The sequence below is a fragment of the Pithys albifrons genome, chromosome 2, assembly GCF_047495875.1.
Source record: "Pithys albifrons albifrons isolate INPA30051 chromosome 2, PitAlb_v1, whole genome shotgun sequence".
Classification (NCBI taxonomy): domain Eukaryota; kingdom Metazoa; phylum Chordata; class Aves; order Passeriformes; family Thamnophilidae; genus Pithys; species Pithys albifrons.
The window spans coordinates 44,063,556-44,080,483 of NC_092459.1; positions in this window are offsets into that span (position 1 = coordinate 44,063,556).

The window sequence follows — 16,928 nt, forward strand, 5'->3', positions numbered from 1 at the left end:
TGCCACAGACTATATTGTCACCCATATAAAAAAAGAACAATCTTATTTCTAAAATTGCACATGAACTGGTGAATTTTCCATACCCCAAGGTGAGCTATCTCAATACCTTTCCCACACGATTGAAATGGTACACAATTAAAAATCCCGCATGACAAAAATTTAAAAAGTGAAACTAAATTTTTAAATACTAAAAATCGAGATACAGCCTGTTTTCAGCCAGATTCAGTCTGACTTTTTGCACAGAACAGTCTTAAGGGAACTTGATATTTCTGTTAGTGGGTGATGAACTGAGAATCTCAACAGACTATTTTCACTGTTGCCTTGTTCAGTAATTTAGATATGATGTAATCATTCATCTTGTCTAATGGCAGCTTGCTGATTAGAGCTCTTGGTGAGCTTATCCATTATCCAGGTTAAAACATCTGAATACATACTTGGAATAGCTGCTCTTTGATCTGCAGTCATGTCCCAAACCCAGACCTACCACTTGCTGTTTCTGAAAGTAAAGGTGAGTGTCTTTTTGCCAGAGTCTGAGATAAAATTGTGGCTGCAGAGAGTGTTCCTGGAGGTATATGAAGCAGCTTGGAGAGAAGAAGAGAATAAGCAGAGAACTGTGCTTTCCCTTGGAAATTAATTCTGACTGACCCACTGGAAAATCCCTGCTTGTGCTTGGCAGTCTTTCTCTTAAAACTTCCTCTGATATAAGGAGAGATCTGATGGAAAAAATGGATCAAGCAAAGATCCTCACCCCACGTTTCCCAAGCAACTAGAGGAGGGGTTGGTGAAGGGGAACTGTCCCTATATCTACATTGTTTCTTTTTAAAGCAGGACTCTGATTCCAGTCTCCAGAATCCTCTGAAGAAGCATAGCAATTGGTTGTTCTGACACAGGTCCTTCAGAGTTTCTGCTGGCAGATATCTGAACATAGAGTAACTGCAGTGAAATACACACTGGAGAAGGTACAAACAGATAAGCAGACATCCATTCTGTGTGGCCTTTCTGTTAGTAGTTGAGACCCATCTTGGAATTAAAGGTTGTAGAGACTTGAAAACCAAACTTCTGAGTAAATACATTTCTGGGCTATGAGTCAAGGCAGCCCCAATGAGGTTTCTGCCCTGCTCTCCCTCCCAGCTGCTTTGCATTTTCAGGGAACATATGCCTAATGTTCTTTCTTCCCTCCCTTTTCTGAGGCTGGAATTTCACCACCAGAGGTAAGAACTTGGGAATGAGCATGGTCAAGCAGCTTCAGGATGTAAGCCAGAGTTCCTTATGTTATGCAAGAGAATAGCTAAGAGACTTCTGCTGCTTTCAGATTAGAAAAACTGTTCAAAGTAGTTCACTCTGCACCCCTCAGCAATGAAGGAGCATAACAGCCCAGCCTACCCCTCACAACCACTATACTTAGAGGTATCTCAGAGCAGAGTTTTGTGCTGCTGCTCCCAGTGCCAAGTCATGTCTCCAGAGTTATGAACAGAAAATTTCTATGCCAGATAATTAGACTCTGAAAACCCATTGTTACATAAGAAATTCCAAGGAGCAGGAAGGTCTGGGGCTAAAAAAACCCAAAACACCTGCCTATTCAAACATTTTGTACAGCTGCCTTGAGAAACAATTCCCTGAAATAATAGAGTTGGAAGTTTTATGGCATTGCAGCACAGCCACAGCAGGGGGTAGGTGTAACCTTAGCACAAAGTGAGCCCAGATAATTCCAGTGTTTCCTGAAGGAAACAAAAGCTAGAGCTTTAGCAAACAAGCAATCTGCTTTTAGGTGCAAATTGTTTTTTCTTCAGGTAATCAGAAACTGTAAGGACATTGTATAGTGGAAAAGTAATTTCTGTGAAGAAAATTGTTTAAAAGCTTTTGCTTAAGATGTTTTAAATACAATTGCAATCCGATATTGCAGTTTGTGTGGTTTCCACATATGTGTTTTTCCATTACTTTCCTTAAGAGCACTCAAAATAAGGAGAAATTCAAAGCAAAATTTAACCTGGCTGCTGTTACTTCTCTATTCCTGCATTTCTCAGTTTTCAGGGATTAGGCACATAATAGTAACTGCAACTTCATTGTAGCTTCTCCTTAAGCAGTGTTAGTCATTTCTCCATGACTTCTGTGATTCACCTGGCAATTAATCTGTCTGGAAAACTATGCTAGGGAATGGGCTTTGTAGCCTACTTGAGGTGTCCCACAGGCCTCCCCCTCAGCTCTGCTCCCCAGAATACTAACAGCAGTACCACCCATACAGATGGGCAACTGAAAAAGGAAGAGGTGTGCACAGCATGCCTAAAAATCTCTGCTGGGGTTATATGGCAGTCATACTTTGTGTTAAACTGGTGCCCACAATGCCACCAGAGAGGGCAAGGAAATAAGCAAAAAAATCAGAGGAGCAAAAAAAAAGGTGTATCTAATTTTGTCATTGTTCAGTCTCAAATAAAAAAGAAGATATTCAGTGACAGGAATGTTAGAAAGAGGCAACAAATGAAAAACACAAGCTTCTTAGCTCACCACACCTTCGATTTACTGATGTCCAGATGCAATTAAGCCATTCCAAGCTAACCTTTCTTTGTAAACAGAAGGAGGGTTTTTCCCACCCAGCACAGGCATCCTCATGTACTAACTGTTGAACAGCAAAAGGTGTTTTTTGCTCAGGGGTGCAGAGAAAGCAGCAAGGACCCATCCAGTGGGCTGTGCAGGTCCTGCATGACATTTTGTAGTCTGGGGTGTGGTCTGATACCCACACAATAAGGGTGTAGCGAGTCAGAAGTCAATACTGCAGCACTATATGTAATGAAATGGACTTCAAAGAGCTGGGAACTGAATCTTTTTCAGCTAAAGAGAGTGCTGTTGTATGTCACAGCCAGTGGTGAATGAATTTGTGTGTCCCGCCTTGCTGCACTGATAGTGACATATGGTGCACAGGCTGCTGTCAGGAGTGCCCAGCTCAGACTCCTGGGGCAGCAACAGAGACTCCTGGACTAGAGGCCTCTCCTCTGGGAGATTATGGTGGGAGAGGAAAGGGGCTTGGAGTTACAGGGCAGAGGACAGACTATCTGCTGCAGGAGGTGTGATAAGGCAGTGGGAGCAGAGGTAGTAGGTGGTCAGTACTGGCTGGCAACAATGGGCACGTGCCTGCCCTGTGCTGTGAACTGGAGCAGCTGCTGTCTGCTAACATGAATCTCAAAGGGAATACAAGCTCCTGCATTGCAGTGTGTGGAGTAAAAGCACTAGGCACATCTTTGTGCCACCCAGAAGGGGAAGTTACAGCTTGGGAAGTGACACAGAGAAGCACAGGAAGGTTGTCTAGGCAGGCTGTGAAACACTAGGAGGTAGAAAACACACAAAAAGAGGGAAAGGATTAAATGTCATAGAAGCTGATAACCCATTTAAGAAGCCAGAGACTTGGGAGAGGAAGACTGAAGAGATAAAGGACATGGGTTTGAGGAAGCACCCAGAATCACAGACTATTCTGAGTTGGAAGGGACCCACAAAGATCATCAGAAGTATTCTGGTGAAGGAGGGGCCTGACTTCATGTTCTTAGGTTGAATTCTTTGAAGGTGGATAACTTTGTGACTTGTACCTCTCTGAACAGAGTTTGCTTGATTTAGTCCAAGACCAGAATGTTTAAGACTTGCATTTGTAAGCTTTTAGTGCCAAAGTGAGGACTTCTCAGGCATATATTATGCCTGGCACAGACACACAAAATACATGCTTAACAAAGACCAAACCCAAAACATATTAATGATATACCTCAGGAAGCCTAGGAACACACTGCAAAAGGGACCTTATGTGCTTGATTTCTCTTCATAGATAATTATTTCATACAGTCATGTCCGTAAACTTATTAAAATCTGTCTAAAGGGTATTTCTGGTTTCTTTCTCCTATTAATATTTCAGAATATTTTGTTTAGAAACTTAAATTACTGCCAAGCCACACACACCTATTTGCTCAAGACATTATTGTTCTTTTGTTTAAATATGCCTTTTTACTCCTTGTGTTTAATTCACCCTCGTATTTATAGAGTACAGTTGCATTTTCCTTAGCCTTTCCCCTGCTAGAACAGTTTAGACTGCCCTGTGCTAATCCCTGTAGCTCTTCACTGCACCTGCTCCAGACTGAATCCATGTCTTCCAACACAGGTGACAAGTATTGTAAATGAAATTCCAGGTGCAGTTTTACAAGCACAACATCATTAATATTTCCCTGTCACTCCCGAAAAATTCTTCTCCAGAACAGTCTGGAATCACATTTACCTTTTACTCCAGCACATCACACCATATCAGTAGCTCAGAGCCAATTTATGATTAGCCAATGCACTCGGGGCTTGCTCTGCCTCCATTGCTTTCAATGGATAAACATTTCCCATATGAGCTGAGAGCTCATTACTAAGCCTCTAGGTTCATGACCCTGCACTCCTTCTCGTCACTGCTATTCAAATTATCGGAGTTTTCCAGTTTTTCCTGTAGAGTGCAACTCTCTGCTGTTTTGACAGTAACTCCCAGCTTCATGTCATCAGAAACAAAGAATGTGTCCTTCAAATAACTTTCCTTATACCTTTACCCTCATTGCAATCATTTTTCAAGCCATTGCTGCCAATGGATTAAGAGGAAAATAAAACCAACTTCTCCTGCGTGGCTTCTGTAGGTCTCACCTGTGCCCTGATGAATCGTGATGGTGCACCCTCCTATCGACAACAGCAAGATATAGGTTGAGAAGCTGCAAACATCCTTAACAAAACCTTGGGATTTTGGCCCTCACTCTATCCCATGATTGGCTTGCTTTGAAGCCTAAAAACAGAGTCCCATTGCAATAAACACTGTTCAAGGATATCAAGAAAAGAACTTGCCCCTGAAAGAGCTTGCATCTGTTGTGCATCTCTCCAAAACCCCTATAAAAACCCCAACAAAAAAGCCACCCCAGGATAATGAGCTATTGTATCCACAGCACTGGAAACATAAGAGCCTGAATGATCTACTCTCAATTGTGAACAATAGAAACACGCTGAATCACTAAAACCAAACCTTCAATAGGCAAAATGCAGCCTTGTCACTAAGACAAACTGCGAATAGCAACAATGAGACTTGGAACAGCTTGTATGGAGCCAAACTGCCTCTCATACTTCAGCTGAAGTTCATCCAAAGTTGAACAGGGAGGTCTCCAGATGGTCACTACAACTGGGCTTAGAAGGAGAGACCATTATGTTACTTTCTTGTTCATACACAAAGTGTAGAATTTTATTTAGTGATGAAAATTAAGACTTAGCCCTAGAAGTGTGGACAGGGTAAGCCATGGAGGAAAATGGCATCACTTACACAGGGAAGATGATATTACTTTAAAGGGATATTGTAGTCATAGCACTTTGGCACTTATTAACTCAAAAAACAGGAGGGGAAAACACAACTGTGTGGCAAAGTTTGTCCTGGGCTTTTTTTCTCACAGCATGTAAAACAGATGTCTTTTACTTAAAATAATTTCTTTGAGAGAAGAAAACATCTACCTTCACAGTATTTAAACAGTTAAGTAACAAAATTCCCTGTTGCAACCCCAGTCAGGAATATGACAGTGTTGAACAGAGCTGCAAGCTACACTTCCTTCCAGGTCTTTCATTTAGGGTTGTATTTGTGTCTGTCCCCTGTGCTTCACAACCACACTGACAATGTCAACTTTGCCAGTACAGCCCAAACAGTCCTTCAGTGAGAAGCATCATCTGTGAGTCATCCTGTCTGCTTCCAGGGACACCAGCTTGCCTGCTTGCAGACAAGTGGAGGTGGGAAGGTGCTGGACTCTACCTGCTTGTTTACAGAAGTCAGAGAACATGTTTAGGAGTAAAAACTGTCCCTGAGAGTGCTGCCCACTACAACAGGGCAAAGGCTGTCTGGAGAGACTTGAGGGAAGACCTGGTGCCTCTCCAGAAGAGCTGGCTTCCAAGGACTCAAGGAGAAATTTGTATTTCTTCATTTCCCATCTCAGTCCTGAATCTTAAATCGATCACAATGTTCTCAGAACACTCTTAGTTGCATGCACATGGTGAGTGTGAAGAACATATAAAAGCTACAAGGGCTATGCGAAACAGACTGTGCAGTCAAAACAGTAACACATCTCAAGGTCTGCCACAGAGGACATGATTAAACATTCTCAGGTGGGAACAAAAACACAGTTCTGCTCATGGCTGTTTGATTTGGGTCCTAAAGTATCCATATGACAGAATAATTCTTTAAGCCAGAAAAACCCCCACATTCACCCTGTGTTGTAGCCAAAACTGCTGCACATCTTTGCCATGAGACCATCTAACCTGAGGGCAGCCCAGCAGGACCACAGCACATCCTATCTGTCCCTCACAGAGCAAGCAAAGAAGCTGTACTGATCTACAGCAAAAGGGAGAGATTACACCTCCTAGTATCTGTCTTGTGGGAGGAACTCAGTGAAACACACTACTCTTAACAAAAATACTCTTTGTTTTGTTCCCAGAATGTATACAGATGAGACATTGCAGGTGCCAAGAGTATTTCTTCCACTCAGCATGTTTTTCTTGAAAATCAAATTCCCCTTTTCCAGTACATGCCATAGGAGGGAAGGGTGGTAGTGGGGAATTTGTAGGATGCCTTAAAAAATGAGAGGAGACAAATGAAATACAAAGGGACAAAATAATTTTGCAAGCAAGTCAGTAAAATATTCTAACACATTTGATCTTCAAGCACAGTTACATTTACAAATAGCATGATGAAAGGGAGGTTTGTTGGTCCAATTCCATTGCCTCATCAAGACCGGATCGGAGCACTGGAGGATTAGGACTAGTTCTAACATACTTTGAACCCAGTAAAAAACAGACTTGCTGAACCTGCACTGAACTAGAACCCTAACTGAAAATATAGAAAATAATATTTCCCTTTCTTCTTTATAAGTGAGGCAAATTATGGTGTAAAGGAACCAAGATTTCCTAATGAATCTGGGCAATAAACATGGAATTCATTGATTGATCAGAGATGATGAAGGAAACCTTTCAGAACCGGTTCTGTGGTGTAAATGGAATGGTCGTGCTGTTGTCAAGAAGAGACATCTGCAAATATAGTAATGCATCTGAAAGCACAGACATTTCCATGTAGTCTAGTACTATCAGAGTAAGTGTGCTTTTGAATTAACAACACTTTGAAGCCCTTTTAGGGCCTATTTCAATCTTACTGAAGATGCATTTAACTCATCTCAAGCTCCAGTTCTTACAACCAGAAATTGCTGTCATTCCCCCAAGTATCAGCAGAATGTATAGGTGGGGGAGAAGACTAAATACCACTTAATTATTCTATTGATCTATTTGATTTTTAAGTCTTTTTTTTTTTCCTAGGACCTGCTGCAAGCACTAACCTTTTCCTAAAATTACCACTAAAGAACATTGACAAGAAACAGTCCTGAAAAATTATGAACTCTCTGAAGATGAAATCTGGAAACAAGTTTCACTATTCATGAATAGCCTTTGGAGATATCTAGCTGTTTCTATAAGGCTAACATTGTCAGATCCCTACCTATATGCCACTTTAGTAACATACGATATATTTTTCTATTTTCAAGAAATTGATCTTTACTGACAGGTAGGATGTACTCGTTTTCTCTGCTTTACGGTGGATGATCAGCTGCATAAAGAAACTGAAGATATTATTTTCAAACTGATCTTTTTCAGAAATGACTTAGCTCTCCACTTGTGGCTGTACTTCAGAAAGCTTGGTCAGTGAGGTTGCCTTCCAGAAGCCTGATGAAACATTACAAGGACAAGTCCAGTACTCATAGATTGCACTTGCATCATTTTGCAATAAATAATTTTTCTTACTATTCTGCTGAAGGAGGCTGTATTTATTTCAGTGTGCCATGCTGCTTTTGTATCATTCCAGCTTTCTACACAAGTGTCAAATACCATCCAAGTAAAAAAAAAAAATCAGTCCACAACTCTAAGTATACAATGGCAACATCATAATATTTATCAGCTACCTCTTATAACAACATTACAAAGCCCTCACATTAGTTTGATGGGAAGCACTTTTCTATCAATCTGTTGACACTCATTAGGTAGTTTTCAAATTGTTATCAGTCCAGTCCCTCCATCATGGTTTCTACTGTTTTTCCTGTGACTAAGATCCAACAGATTTATGGTTGGCTGTGCTCACTGAAATCCTAACGAGTCTAACATGTTAGCTTCCTCCCCTCCTTCCTTGGGGCTTCCCCACTGGCCACAACAACACTCACCACAATAACCTCATGGCCTCACACCATTTCCTGGGGCAAAGTTGTGCATTTTCAAATGTTTAACTACCATTTAGCAATCTCCCAATTATTAACAAAGGGGAAGATAAACAGTCATATGAATGGCTATGACATCTCTCTTTTCTGTATCTATAAATATCCTTAAGTCCTTTCTCTGCTGTTAGTGACAAAGTTTTTGTTTTGCCAATGGCACTGGTAGGTGACCAGGAGCACAATTTGGCTGAGAAAGGAAGATGGATTTTTATTCTTAAGAAAGATTAGGGCTTAACTGTTTAATATCTTGTCTTACGTATTTAAATCTTACACTATGGAAAGAGCTGTATCAGCTTTTCTGGTTAGAATTTTATGTCTTATATTTGTCACTTTCGGCTTCCTCATTCTCCCATTTGTTTTATATTCACAGGGAGATGGATTATTGTTTTAACAGTTCCCTCTCAGCTGGGATGTTGCTATTTTTCTTGAAACCAATGCGCCCTTATTCTTTCCCAGTTATGGCTTATTAGGCAGCCTGTAAAATATTCTTAGACATTTTACAATTATAATTTACATTTTTTCTCCCAACTGGATTGTCTTCCACTTTGTGAAATTGTATCAGCTCAAGCTACTAATTTGCATTTTGTTTGCCTTGAACAAATATAATCAAGTTATGAATGTTTTTATTTATTGTATCACTAATTTTAGCGATTGCCTTCCCCTCTTTTTTTTTTTTACCTGATGCAAAAGTCTAGTCAGAGCTTACCCTATTATCTGGAGCAATCATTCTTAAGAAAGAAAATTAAGAGTGTTATTTAGTGATTCTGAAGATGCTTCAGGGCTGGCAGAATGAAACTGTCAGCAAACAGCATTTGGATTAACATCTCCCACAAACCCCATAACTTTCGTTTTCCTCCTATACATTTTAGATAGTAACTGAAAGAGACAGTCACCTATTCCCCTTAAAAGTAGGGGGCTTTTTCCTCTCACAGACAGAAACTCCTACTCCGCTTTGCACTTTTCATAGTGGGAAATCAGTCCATTAGATAATTTCTTTGTCATTTGTCACTAGTAAATTACTCATGCTGGTTGTTTTTTGGTTTTGGGGTTTTTTTTGTCATACTGTGTCATTTTTCATTCCCCTCTGTCCACTAAATCTTTCTTAAGAGATGATAACCAGTGATTTAAAAAGTTCAGTCACTAGAAAATTCCCATCAAGTTCCAGCAATGCCATCTCTTATTGAATTTATGCTCATAAATGAGCAATTTCGGTTCCTCTGTTTATTATCTAGGACCCTCGAATTGGCTTAACCAGTTTAATAATTTCTCCTCATGTCCTTGGGCATGTGAGTTGGTTTTATTCACCACAGCACAGCTTGGGATTAAATGGGTGCTCATTTGTTTTCTGCCAGTCCCTTTCTCACAGAGGTATAAGCAGTCAGAGCTTCCCCCAGCTGGCTTAGAGGCTGCCTGCTCACCAGAAACCCTCCAAGAAGAGGAATCTCTCTTCTGCCCTGCAGTCAAAGGCAGGAGACATTAAACAAATTTATGCCCACTGCCTTTCTTCAGCATGGACAAGTGATTTCTGTCATTAGCCTGGTTAATACTTAACCATGTGCTGGTTTGCCTACTCCTCCCCCCTTAAAAAAACCCCAACAAAATCTTGCTCCATGAGCAGTTTTTGCACTTCAGATGAGTGTAGGTCAGGAATGAACCTTTAAAACAAAAATAATTTTTGTGTGTACCCATATCCTTACTGTTTAACTTTCATTCTTTATAGGAAACATTACATTGAAAACATCAGAAGGCAGCTAAAGGTGGAAGGTTTTTTTATTCCACATAAGTTCAGGCATTAACGATGCAGTCCTGTCTTTGATTTGTAGTATGATCCCAAATTTCATCAAGATGGTTATTCTGTACAAGTGATTAAAACCACAGAAGTCCATTCTTGACATTTGTGCTGTGTCTTACCAGAGAGGTATGGGACGCCAAATGAGAATGGCTTTAGCACTCTCCTGTCAGTGCCTTGTAAAATGGTTCTTTTACAGGGTGTGCTTTAAAATAGGGCAAATTATTCTTACAGATTGCAATACAAATCGTAGTGTAATTAGTACTTAACAGCAATAATGAAAGAAAGTGAGAAGAATAGTGACATAAAAAGAGAAAAACCCCAATTTATTCTAAGTAATTGCATTTCCACCTATTTATTTAATTCTACCACTTTCAAATCTTGTCATCTTGTCAATGGAGTAGCACAATGTTCTGCTGCTAGCCCTTTACATGTCTTTGTAGAATAAAAATCTCAGCTGCAGTATTCCCTATTTCCTTACTCTCAAAACAGAAATGATTCCTTCCTAATCCAAACCTCCTAATGGCTCAGCATTTTATGCTGAGAGATCTTACATCATCTTAGGAGATAAAATAAGCAACTTTTCAGTTGAGCATCCTAAAGGAACTATTGTCTATACAGACACTTTAAGAGCCAGGACTATTTTTCCTCCCACATCTGAAGCATTTTCTTACTTAGGAGGTGTTTATTGCATTCTCTGTGACTACTTCTCACTCGGTTTGCTTAGTCCAATACAAACCTCACAGTTAATGACCTCCTCATTATTTCAAATGCCTAGAGAAACTTGATTTAATTCAAGGCCAATACCACTGCAAGGCTATTGTAGCTCTAAAATATTTCCTTGTCAGTCTGTTGGAAGCAAGAAAAAGAAATAAATTTTTTTAAAGTCTAGAAAATAGCCACCAAGAACAAAGGTGCAGGCTATGTTAACAAGCATGGTTGAATGGCATCCAGGATTTTATAGTCTTTCATCAGTGCTCTATGGAGTTCAGTATTCCCCCAGTCCTCCAAAATTTAAGGGGGTTTGGTTTTGGATCCATGTCTCCAGATCTATGGCTATGAAAACATGAAACAGCTGCAAATAGCTACAGTGTTAATTCCCAAATTTGGCAGCCAGACTAAAACAGTGGTGTTTGGAAAGCATGAATTGCCTCACACATTTCAATGGGTTCCTTGGTCACCAGTCTGTAGAAAACCAATTGGATAATGAGGGGTTTTCAGCTGTTTCACCAACAATTGTGTTTCACCAATATATTCCTCTTTGAATGCCAGTTCCTTTTTAGCCAGTGGTCAAAACCTTCCAGGTTCATCCTTCACAATTCCTGTGGCATATTGATGAACTGGCAATATGGACATTTTAGATAGCATGAAACCCAGACACTGCATAAAACAGTGAATATAAAGAACCATCAGGAGAACAAAAGTATGAACATACTATTCACAACTGTACAAAACTTAGCAATTTTCAGAGTGGCTGCTTGGACTTTGCCGCCTGCCCTTACCTCATATCATGGCAGCCAGGAGCATTGATGCAACCTTCAGATCCTGCTTGTCACCAAACATTCAGGTGTGCATGACTTGTATAAACTGTTCTGTCAGCAAAAGAAATTATCAATTTTACACAGGCAATGGAAAAGTTTATGCTCTTTTCTGCTGTGCAGGAGGGAACAAGGAAAGCCTAGACTTGTTGGCAAAGTCATGTGTTGGTAATATGTGGCAGGACAAACTTTGTTTTAAAGCCAAACTGAGATGGGAAGAGTTCAATTGTTTTAGTTAATGTGATTTACTTTTGGGTTTTCTAGTTTGTGTTGGATTGGTTTGGTTTTTTAAATAGAACCACCCACTGCAGCATTTGTTTCCTGTTTTCCTTAAGTTTGTGTCTACTTCCCTCTCCACATGGGAACAGCCCAGTCTTACAGAGCACCTGTACAGTGTTGTAGTAACCGTGTCTGTATCTGTGGTTGTGTAAAGGGCAGAGACAATCTGGGAAAACGCCCAAGTACCTGAATTCTTCTGGTTTTTTCCAGTACACTGGTTGCTCTAACAAGGGCTATTGCTTTTCTTTGCAAAGCTTGCTTGCTTTATAATGTACCCACTTTATTGAACTTACACCACTTTTTCTGTCTGACAGGCCATAGGACAATAAGCTCTGCTCTGTAGGCATGTCCTAAGAAGCATGAAAGGTGAAACTAGAATAGGTGCCTGCATTTTAGAGCTGCATTTTAAGCAACAGCTACTCCCTGCTGCCTCCATGGCCAGCTCACAGGCAGGACAATGTCTTTCCTAAAGCTTGTAATGGTTTCCAAAGAGCTGCTCTGATCAGTCTGCCTTGTCCACATCCTTTACCACAGTTACCAAGGTCAGCTCGTGTGAGGAAACCTACTGGCACAAGTAGTGAGGATGCAATCAGTTCCCAGCAGCCTCCATGGATGCTGTTCCTGAACCAGAATCATGGCTATTGGGAATTAATTACTCTACTTGGCAAGCGAAGAGCTCGTCGCTTAGCAAGTACCATGCATAGTGTCAGGAAGTATTTTCCCTGAATCTGACTCTGAATCCCCCAGGCCCACTCAACTCCATGCTCACAGATCAGACCTGCCCAACAGCTGCAGCTCTGCATTCCTCTTCCAGCACCACTGGTGCCCCTGGCAGAACAGCACTGTGCCACAGCCTCTCTTTGCCCCACTGCAGCATCACTCATCCCTGAGCCCCAGGTCCTTTGCCAGAGGAACAGACATACCAGCCCATGCCTCCTGGTTGCGTTTTCCCACAAGTGATCAGCTGTGCAAGCATTTTGCCCTTCCAGATCAAATAACCTGACCCAAGGTGTCTCACATGATGGGACACAGGGAAATTGAGAAGTCTGAATTGCTATGGTGTCACCTTTCTAAAGTGAAGCACCTGAACCAACAACATTTTTATGTTTTTCAGGCCTGGGGACTCGCATTTTTTGATCTTTCCTCAGGAAAAAAAAAAGCAGTAGAACTGTTCTTCACAGAAACAGAGGACAAAATAGACTGACATCAAAATAGAAATATTAGTATTGAGAGCATACATATATGATTTGGCTGAAGCAGCAGAAGGAGGAGGTATAACTGAAAATACCATGCAGATACCTTCTGATTATCTCCAGACTAAGGTCCCAAAGCCACATTGATGTGTAAAAGATTCCATCCCATCAGTGAATGAAAAAGCATCCCTAAATGCCCATGGCATGCTGCAAGCTAAGCAAAACCAAGCTGCTGACTTTGTGAACATGTGCACAGTGTGATGTAATTATCATATTATTTTGCAGTGCACCATCAAGAATTTGAGCAGGAAGAGCTTTGTCTTCTCTGCTGTGTGACTTAAAAGCCAGCAAAGTATATTGTTCACCTTCTCCAAGCAGCACTGCCACTGTAAATATTAAAGTGACAGTGACTATAAGAACTAATGGTTGTTTATTTTTAAATCAATGTTTAACATTTACTTGGATTTGTGGAAGAAATAAAACTTTTAATCTTCCAGCAATTCACCCAACTGAAAAATATAAATATATTTGAAATATTTTTGAGGTCATAAAACTGAAAAGTGCTTCCTTGCTGCCTTTGATTCTGTTCTCTGCTGTAAACTAGAGAATCAGAATATTATGACTGTGGTCATGGTATTTTTATCCAGGGTGGGAAGTAAAGTCTCTTGCTCTCATCGACCTTCTGTATTGCTGACATTCTTAATCCCCCAGCAGTCATGATATATTGATAATTTTAGTACAGCAACTGGCTGTTTCTATCTCTTGAACATATAGAGTTTTCTCTAGGAAAATGTATCTTCTAAAAGCTCAGATTGGTAAACAAAGTCAAGCCTCGTTCAGCAATGGCTTTCAAAGAAAATATTCTGCAGTTCCCAGTACTGCTTCCCATCCCAGTTTCAAGGATAACAGATATAATGGGAAGTGGTTGCTATTTGGGAACACCAGCAGCCACTTCACTTACTTGGTACCAACATCCAGAGAGGGCACAAGCTCCTGCAGAAAGCCTGTCTCACCTGGGAGCTGCAGCACTGCCAATGTCACCTTACCCCTTTTTTCTTTTTCCAGATCATTAACTGTTAAACAGGGAAGAAAGCAGAAGCGAGTTCTGCTGCCCTGAGAACAGCAAAACATCAAGAAGGGATGGCTACATTTCATCAATCTTCTGCTAAAGCCAGTGTAGGGGATATAACTGCCAAAAACAAGCAAGAAGAGTGAAAGTACTTCTACAGAAAATAAACATCCCTAAGGCTCTTTGACTTTCTTCTGCTGGTGTGTGCTTGTGTAAAGCAGATTTTGGTAGCAAATCCTCACTGCCTTTGCTGACAGGGCCCTGCTGGGACCAGCCCCTCTGTGCTAGCAGCTGTCTGGAGGCAGCAGGGCAATGGACACAGGGACTGGAGTGCTCAAATTGGGATGGCAGTGCTGCCAGAGCAAGCCTGGAGGCAGACATGCACAGCATGGCAGAGTGACATTGTCAACAGCTGGATCAAACTCCATATTTTTCGTGGACTGCACTGAAGTCTCAGGGTACCTTTGCTGTTTAACCCCAAAAGCTGATTTCCCACCTTCTTGAAACTCTCAAGAACATGGGAGTTGCCCTGCTGTAGTGGACGCCTGTCTCCCCACCACACATTCAGTATTTTGAGCCCAAAATAGTATCTAATTTTATGTTCCAAGTGGGAATTTCCAGCTGTAACCTGGCTGCACTTTCAGTGCAGCAAGAAAGTAGGCTGACTGGCAGCCACATGATTTGCTCTTGACATTGAACTGTTTGTTCTTTTCACATCCTGGCCACTTCTACTGTGCCTAAGCAGTGCTCACAAAATATAAGGGCTTGAAAATGTAACCTACAAAAAGCTGCAGAGCTGTTTGGCTAATACTTCTTAACAATTAGACCATTTTAAACACTGTTAGTCTTGGTTTCTAAGGGTCTGTATATCCCAAACACACCAGTGCAGCCGTATTCTGGTCACACATCTCATTGAGATGCATAAGCATGTGCCATACTGCACCCAGTTCCCTTCCTCCAGGTACCAGCTGCCTCTGTTGCATCTGTATTGATCCAAAAAAAGACGAAACTAGGGGCATACCCAGCTATAGATCCTGTCTGACCTGAAAGGAGACTGATTAGGATTTTAGAAAGTCCTAGGCAGACTTTTCATCAGTTTCCTTTGATTTTAAGGATATCAAAGGATATATGTGGAGGTGTAGAGAAGCAGAGCAGAAGCTGGACTTTGCCATCTGCTTTACTAAAGCCTTATTCCCTTCCATGAAGGCCAGCCACAACTGGGTTAATGCTGAGGGTGACAGGGCCACCTCAGCTCCACGACCTCCCTGAATCTTCAGGATAGTGTGCCCTCCTGGAGACACCAGCAGGAAGTAGGCTCTGTACTCTGCCTTGCAAGGGCTGCAATCACAAGGAACTATTCAGTCATTGCAAATAAATTTTTTGGAACTATATTTCCTTTTGGACTGAGCAAGTGTCAAAAATTGCCTCCTGAATGACTGAGGTACAACTCTCCTGGCACTAGTCCAGGCTTAAATAAAAATGAGTTATAACACCAAGCTTTGCGAAAAGCATCAAAGAAATTGCTGATGAGGAAGATTTGTGTAAATTCTTGGCAAAACCTGAAAAGGAAAGGATGGTTTAATCTTTATAGATTTATTGTTGCCTATAAGAAGGGGAAGGGCTTGAGGTGGCTGTGGTTCAAATAACTAATTTTCAGTGAAATGTTTCTGCATTCGATATTTTATCTGATCAATCCCTACACATCCATCTTCAGACAGAGTCTATTCTCTCAGACACTGCCAGACTCCAGTATGAATGTTCAGGACAGAGAGAAAATAGAATATATATCCAAACTGAATTGAATTTCTGCTTCAGTGTAGCTTCCCATTATGACCACACCAGCAGAGGTTGTGGAAGTCCCTGTACTATCTGCACTACAGCCTGCATCTGATTAGAAGGCAAAGCCAGCCTCTTCTTTCATCTCTCTGAGCACTCCTCTGCCAGCATTAGAAGTCCTACACCTTTAACATTGCACAACATGCCTATATTTTTTTTATTAGTTTTCAGCCACCAATTAAAAGAGCCAGACTGGTTGGTCAACAAATCCCTAAACATCTGTAATATATCTTTTAACTCTTCTACTAATATGCATATTTGTTCTCATTAGAAAGTTACTGCCTGCATTCAGTTAGAGATTAAATAACTCCTTATAAAATAACTTAAATTTCCCCTTTTGTAAATCCATGAGTAAACTTTCATTCATTCTCACTTATTCTGATGTTTTCAAAGAGGTTGTTCTTTTTCTGACTTCTCAAGATAGCTCTTATTTTAAGTAGTGCTATTGGGAATTAAGTTACAGTGTAACGGAACAAAGACAATCTTGCAGGTACCACTAGTTAAGTGCAACATAAATTGCACCAAGCAGTAAAACAAAGTTTAAGGAACATCAAGATATCATTGTTTAAAGTAGTACAAAGCGGTCTCAAAACCTTTAACAAACACACAGACAGCAAGTGAATTACCTGATTTGCCAAAGAAGGCTACATGGTGTGACCTGAGAAAATTATAGGCCTCTCATCATAATTTCAAGATCTGAAGTGTCCAGCAAATTATGAGATAACTAGAAGTTGACAGAACACCGTCAGTAAAGCCAGATGGTGAAATGTGGATAAAGCACCCTTGACTAATGAGTAACAAAAATACTTTAAACTGTATTTTTAAATTTACATAATTGCCCTGGCTACCTTTTCTTTTTATCATGCGGTTTGATAGAGAGAAACAAATGGATTAAAACCTGATCCTGAGGCAGAAGGCCATGACTGTAAGAATGGCATCTTGCCA